General features: G+C 39.4%; 1 pseudogene; it reads left to right on the top strand.

The window, feature by feature from the left end:
• Positions 1-1,019: 1,019 nt before the first annotated feature.
• Positions 1,020-1,364, top strand: LOC101618250 (annotated as a pseudogene).
• The last annotated feature ends 6,730 nt before the right edge of the window (positions 1,365-8,094 follow it).

Here is an 8,094-nt window from a genome sequence, read left to right as displayed (position 1 = left end):
TTCCCTTCAGTCTTAAAAAGTCAAGTTTCTGAAAAAAGAAGAAATCAAACCTGCCGCAGAAAAGGGGATAGTGTGGACTACCACCATTCTCTGTTTGGGCACCAAGTACAGATGGAGGAACATTACCTGCTGATTTGCAGCAGCATAGATAAGCAAGTTATCAAAAATACCAACAAACACTTTATGCATAATTCAGATACAGAGTATAAATTACTTACATCTGTGAAGTAATTTGCTTAGTTAACATAAGGAGGAAAACCACCAATAGGGTTTGAAAAATCCACTAAGTAAGGACAAAATTAAACAGATTAAAAACTGCCGAAAGGAGAATAATTTTATGACTTGGGGTAACGAAGATTTTTTTTTTAAGATTTATTTATTTATGCTTACAGAACTGGGATACATGCCAGAGGTGTGGAAGGTGTGAGGATTCACCAGAGACAGAATGGGGAGCAGAACAGAAAGATCTACTGAAATACACTGCTGAGGGGAGCAATGGGCAGGTCAGGAGAGGTCTGCCATGCCATGTGGGTCAGCTCCCTGGCCAGGGATTGAACCCATGCTGCAGTGGCTTCAGAGAGCTTCATAATGCAGTGCTTTAACCCTTTGTGCCACCAAGGAGAGCCTTAAAGAAGGGTTTTCAAACAAATCAAAGTACAAATTATAACACATATAGTAATAATAAACTGCCCTAACAGCACTTCCAGTATGCCAGACATAAATGACAACATAGCTCTACCTCCTACCCCAAGTCTGCGATCACCCATTGAGACAGACCCAGTTCCCCACTTCACAGATGAGGAAATTGAAGCATCAGATGTTAAGTCACTTGCCTAAAGTCATACAGCTAGCAAATGACAGACAGGGATCTGAACCCAGGCAACCTGGCCCTAGAGTCTGTGCCTTGTGTGAAGATAAAAAATTTAATTCTATCAACTGTTAAAACTTTAGTAGTCAGAACACAGAGGCTCCTCAAGAAGAGTTCTTGCTGTTCAACCAGGTGACTGAGTGGGTGTGAGATGCAGACTTTTGTGAAGACTTTGACGGGCAAGACTATGACTCCCAAGGGGGGGCCCAGTGACACTACTGAGAATGTCAGTGCCAAAATCCAAGACAACCAGGGCATCCCACTTGACCAGCAGTGTCAGACGTTTGCTGGCAAACAGCTGAAGGAAAGTTGCACTCTCTCAGATCACAATATTCAGAGAGAGTATGCATTGTACTTGGTGCTGTGCCTAACGGGTGGCATCATCGAGCTATCCCTCTGCCAGCTGGCCCAGAAATACAACTGTGATGAGATGATCTGCCACAAGTGTTATGCTCGCCTGCACCCCCAAGCTGTCTACTGCCGCACGAAGAAGTGAGGCCACACCAACAAACTGCACCCCAAGAAGGTCAAATAAGAAAGACTCCATGACCGGCTCTTGCTCTGGCTGGAGGGTAGCCACCTGTCCAAGCCCCATGGTTCTGGGGCCTCAACAAAGTTTCCCTTTCATTGACTGAAATAAAACAAAAGCTATTTTAGAAGACATGGCAACAGTAGGTACATGTCATTATGCATTTGTCCAAAGAAACAGAAAGTACACCACCAAGAGTGAAAACTAATGTAAATGATAAACTTTGGGTGCTAATGATGTGTCATGGAAGTTAGTTGTAAGACTGACGAATGTTCTAGCACTCTGGTGCAGGATGCAGATAGTGATGGGGGTGGGGAGAGCAGAGCAGAGATATACATGAGCTCCCTACTTTCCTCTTAATTTTTCTATAAATCTGAAACTGCTCCAAAACTTATTTTACTTAAAAATTAAATATTTTCATCAGACATCATAAAGAAAACCAAGACAAATACAAACTGGGAAAAAATATTTCTAATGTATTCATTCATCAACATATTAATATCCAGATTCTATACTAAAATTCTCAAACCACAGCTGGCACTGAGCCATTATGTTTTCTGCTTGTTTCCAAATAACAGTGCAAATACAAGATTAATTTCCACAACGACCCTCATTCAAGTTAAATTCCCCTCAGAATCACAGTTTAACTAGGATAGGGTTATACCTTCTGACCATTACCAATAGCCTTTGTCTGTAAAAATCCATTTTTTTCAAAGATTCTTTAGAACTGTTACAGTGAACAGATGTCTCAGAACCCTAAACAGTTCTCTGGAGATACAAAAGACATACTGTTATTTTTATAAATTGGACTCCAGCCCCACCACTCGCTTGCTCAGTGAATGGGTAAGTTACTGAAACTCTCTGCCTCAGCTTTCCTGTGTGTAAAATGAGACTACCAACAACCACCTCCTAGGAACACTGTCAGAATCTGGTCAGAGGTAGATCACAGAGCACACCCTGAAGATTCCTCAAAAAGTGACATACAGAGAGCTCCCAAGGTAGATAGCCAAAAGAAATAAAAACATATGTCCATACTCAACATGTATAAATGTTCACAGCAACAATATACATTTTAAAAATATAAAATATGGAAGAACACAAATGTCCACCAGCTAACTGATGACTGGATAAACAAAAGGTGCCTGATCCAGGAGATTATTAATCTATAGCCAAAATGAGTGAATGGAGTAGATGCAAGTACTGGCTCATACCACAATGTGGTTGATTTTGGAGAACATTATGCTAAATAAAAAAGCCATTAACAAAAAAAGATGACATGTTATATGACTTCACTTACACAAAATATCCAGAGTAGACAGATCCATATTAGTGGTTGCCAGGAGCTTAGGAGAAGGGAGAATGGAAAGTTAACAGCTAAAGGGTACAGGGTTGATTTTAAGGTGATGAAATGTTCCAAAATTAGATATGGGAATGATTGCACAATTCTGCGAATATACTAAAATCCACTGAATTGCTGACCCCAAAAGCCTGACTTTCACTGTATGCAAATTATATCTCAATAAAGTGGTTCCTGTCAAAATAACATACCCGCGGTATTTGATACGTGCTAAGTACCCAGTAGCTGCTATTTTGATTCTGCTTAGCAATCTATGTCTTCTGGCAACCATAAATTGTGTTGAACAACTGCAATATTTTTTTTCCAATTAAAAAAAATAATCTTCTTTTCCAATTAAAAAAAATAATCATAGTCCCTACAGCCATATGCAAGGAAGAGCATAAAGGACCCAAGCAGAGGGCCCAAGAAGATCCTTGTTGGGGGAAATGAGGAGACAACATGTTTTGTTATGTGGGGATTAGGGAGGACCCTGGGATGCAGTAAGCTCCCAAGCTATTTGAATTCTAAGGGCTGCCTGTGGGTGCAAACAGCAGGTGTCAGCCTCCACAGTGATTATAGCAGCAATATATTAAACTAACTAGCATTCATTCCTAGTTAGGTGTAATCACACTCCATGCAGGTCTCCTTTAACCCTCATCACTCTCCTGTCAGTTTACATCTGTTCTCATCCCCATTTTTCAGATCACAAAACTGAGGTAGAGAATAGACATAACCAGAAGCAATGTTTTCTACAATGTACCACCTCCCACCAGTCTCTAAAATCCAGAAATTCTTCCTATAGTTACTAATATTTACTAGTAACCCTCATAATAGATAAGACAAAGAAGATAACTATATTTGAGACAGTACCCTCAGTGTCTGTATGTATTCATGCATTTAACACTCAAGACAACATTGAGATCTAACTACATCATTACCTCTATTTTAAGTAGTAAAAAAAATAAATATAATGTATTAACTACTTTATCCAAAGTTTTCTCAATGAACAAGTTTCAAAGCCAAGGCAATTTGACTTGTGCCAAGGTGATTTGGCTGGGAGGCCAGGCTCTCTTCATCACTCCTCCATATGTTCTCCCTCCATACTCTCAAATTGCTGGAGCAATTTGTTTATCATTATGTAATTAGAGGTAAAGGTAAAACATTTCATATCTCAACTCTGAAAAGTTTTAAAATAATACAAATAAGCAAAAAACAAAGCAACATTTATCTGCATGGAGATGGGACCACTGAACAATATCAGCATATGGGGGGTTGGGGGGTGGGGTGCAGATACTTGGTCTCCTAGCATCGAGCTTTCATTATACACTACGATGTCTCCTGACATTCTCTGCAGAACATATCCATTCTGCTTTCAAAAAACTGACTGGTCAAGTTCAAATAAACAGGCTAATGAGTCCAGTTGTCCTCAGATACACAGTGGCCTTCCATCTGTGTCCCCACAGACTTGTACTGCTTTGAATACAGCCTTTGAGACCCCCTCTCTGAGAACTCAGAGAACACCTGCTCAAAACAGATGGAGGGTGTAAGGTCCGCTTCCTTCCCTTGACACTAAGGAACAGCCATTGTTCTTCTTCTGAAGATTTGGGAAAACCGTCCACTTAAAGCCATTACTGTCTTATTATTCACTAATCTAAGACGTGCCCAGGCTCAGAGCTCCTTCCTTGCCTCTCCTTGCTGTTGCCAATACTTGGGTATTTCTTTGCATCTTCGATCTACAAGTTAAATGTGCTGGGAAGAAATAGAGTAAAACTCAGTGTATTAGCACCCCTTTTAGCACTTAGTTACGAGCTTGATGGGAGAGAAGACTGACACTATTGATTAAAATGATGTCTTAGTATTATCTATGAATATCACCCAGGGCTCTGAATACTAGCCTATTTTGCAACTTGCCAGTTTGCATCCATCTGAAATAAATTACAGATGGCGCATTTGTCTTCATGAGTTATCAGTTATACTCATGTGCACATATGCCCTAAAAATAAGTATATAGCCTCAGAACTGCACACATTCCCAGCAAGTGACACAGATTTACGCACCAATATCAGCAACTTTGTAAGAAAGTCTTATCCTTCTCATCAATTTTTTCTGGGTGCCAGCAGAGATTCACAAGTAGCAGTCAGCAGCAGTACTATCAAAATGTATTTTTAAGCCCATTGTGTTGTTTTGACAAACTAAACGATTAATTAACACCAATCTAGCAAACAGATCTCTACTTACAGCTTAGAGTGAGAGAAACATAGAGATCACCATAGTTGTTGTATAGTCACTATTACTAAGGAAGAAAACTGCCTAATTAATTATAATTGATCACAAAGATTAGATTCAAATTCCACGAAGAGAGCAGAAGAAGCCCAAACAGAGGAAATAAATCAGAAAACTATTCTCTGAATCCATAATGAACCAAGAAGCTTTAGAGATAAACAGATTTGTTTTAATTGTAGATTTAAAAAAATAATTTAAGAACATTTGGAGGCCTTTAGAGAGGGAGAAAATACCGAGTGGGGGAAGGAGTAGTGTCAAAATTAGAGATGTGTTAATTCAAGAAAACACTGAAGTTCTTGGATCTGACCCCAACAATCCTTAAGACCTTCAGCAAAGAAGAGATTAGGGATAAGACATATATACAGCTTGCTGCAGAGGTGGCTTGACAGATGTGTCCTGTTAATGGGACTCTTCTTCGCACATAGACGTGACCGTGTAAGACAGAATACAGTCTGGAAGCTTTCTCTTCTTAGTTTTCACAGTGAACATCTACTTTTTCTTTCTAGCACTTACATTCCCTCCTTCTAACCACAAAAGTCCCCTCTGCACAGGACCATGTGAATAAGACAACAACCCCCACCTCAAGTCTCTATCCCCAACCCCTCCACAGTACTGGAACCAAAGAGAGGACCTGAGAAACAAACTGGACCCACCAAAGGACTTCTGAAAATTTTCAAAAGCAGGAACTTGCAGAGAGAAGCCTACTGTCTTACATTAAATTCCTTTACTTCTTTGGCTGTGAGGTGGTAAAGAAGAGAATTCATGACTCAAGTAGAGACGTGAGGATGGGCCCCACTTGCAGCCAGCAGATCCTAAACATTTCCCAAGTTTCTCAGCATTCAATCAGATTGTCATTCTATGACCTGTTTTTGCTTTCTCTGTTCAAGTTGGATTTTGAGTGTCAGCATTCTGCTACCTGAGTTCACGAAGTCTAGAAATTCTTCATCTATAGAAATAGTCTGCTATATGTCATGACGAACTGGACCAGACGGATGCCTTTCACAGATTCTTCCCTTGACTGCTGGGGTTTCATCTCCCCTATGCGCTACTAGGAAGTTTCATATCTTACAGGATTGGGTGAAAGAATATGAACTTTACAATAATAGGATCTGATTGCCAGTTGTAACTGCAGTGTCTTGACCATGTGCCTTAATCTTTCTGAACCATTGTCCTTCCATTCATAAACCTGTAATAATAACTACTAGTGTTTGTGAGGATTCACGAAATAATGCAAAAAGAGTAAACAAAATAATAGTGTCTGAAACAATATATATGAACTCCCAGTATAGATGCAGCATCACAGTCTGACACTACTGTTGCTCTTGACAACTGAGTCATACAGTAACATAAACCTTCTTTCTCCTGGTATGAGAACATGGCAAATGAGTAATTAGAAACTAAAATTCTATCCCATCTATAAAATATTAAAATCTGATTTTAGCTTAGAGCTTGTTGAATGTGATGGATGTACAAGAAATGTTCATGCATTTATTAATATAGTTGGTTGTATTAATAGTGACCACACTGATTTAAAATAACTGGGAGAAGGCCCAGCCCAATTATGGGATACTTTTTAAAAGCACACTTTAATTAGTTTCAAACATATTCAGTAACTGAAATAATTCTGAAAAGAATTGCCTGGGAGAACCTACGATGTGACGCAGTTACAAAAATGATTTACAATTGGTGTATCAAAAATGGTACACAAAATGTCAAGCTCATTCCTGTTATCTATGCGGGGAACAAAAAATGGCTCTAACCTTGTGCCAATAAGCTGGCTTCCCCACATCTTTATCTACAAAATGAGAATCAAAATATCTAAGATGTGGGATTATGAGGCTTAGAATCCACTAAGTAAAAATGAAATGAGAAACCCTATGACACAGGTCTATATACACAATCAGCTCAGGATCATCTTAGCACATAAATTATCAGGACTTGGCATTTCAGGAGCTAATGCGAGATGCTCTCTAGCCCTTGGCTGACCTTTAAGGTGCTCATATGCAACCACCGGGGTCTTATTCTAGCTTATGCTTGCTCCCTTTACTGATGTTTATCCACTGGCCTGGGCTTCCAGGCACCTTGCTTGCACCCTCATGAGCCTGTCACTTTGGTCATATCTTTTTTGGACCAGACATGGGCATTAGACCCAAGAAGATTCAATCAGATTTCCTCACATCAGATATCAGAATTAAGACTACAAGAATCTACCTCTTTCCAGGTCAGATGCTACAAAAGAAGTAAACCAGCGGTCTGTGATGAATCATATTCCACCATGAACATCTGAGAATCAGGTCTCAGCCAGAAAAACAGAGACTTTCAAAAAGATAAATATTCCATTCTTACTTTAAGATGCTAGTAAAGATCTAACTGCTTCCCTGCCCTTGAGATCATTGAAATATTTTTCAATCCCTCATGATAAATTTCCCTTGTGTCAACATGTAACCTGGAGTACAAGTAAAACAACTTCAATGTAATGAACAGAAAATAAACAAAAAGCTTACTGTCAAACAAATGAACAAATTAGAAGAGGTAAAGAATCTTTGTCCAAGCTACATTTATTTCCCGGTCTATGGGGTGGTCTGAAGCTAAGTTTGGCTTAGTGACAAAGGAGTTAGATGTGCATTGATTGCATGTAAATGAACAGTTCTCAACTGTTCTAGACTCACTGGCCATGGCACAACCCTTGTACTTGCACTGCCTGTTGCTTTTTGATATTTTATTTCATGTTACTACACTAAAAACCATTTTCATTCCCACCATGCAAAAAGCTTACTGAGTCTTGGGGGGAGGGGGAAAGTGACTTATCCAAGATTTCAAGACAGCAAGTCCAGCTTTTCTGTCACTAGGTGCCGTACTCAGTACCAAGCTCAGGGAGAAGTGGGAAATCTCAAGAGTTTTTTGTATTTGAGGGCAGTAGCTCCCAACATCTTAGTATAGGTAAACATTTTTTGTCAAAAGGTTTTAAGATAAAAGCAAATCAAATTCAACAGTATACCACAGGGATTATACACCATGACCAAATGGGATTTATCCTAGGGCTCAAGGATGGTTTAATATACATAAATCAAGTATTGT

Source organism: Condylura cristata, unplaced genomic scaffold (genome assembly GCF_000260355.1).
Source record: "Condylura cristata isolate star-nosed mole 26May11 unplaced genomic scaffold, ConCri1.0 scaffold00003, whole genome shotgun sequence".
Taxonomy (NCBI): Eukaryota; Metazoa; Chordata; class Mammalia; order Eulipotyphla; family Talpidae; genus Condylura; species Condylura cristata.
Note: the sequence above shows the minus strand (reverse complement) of the source record. Positions and strands in the feature narration are given on the sequence as shown.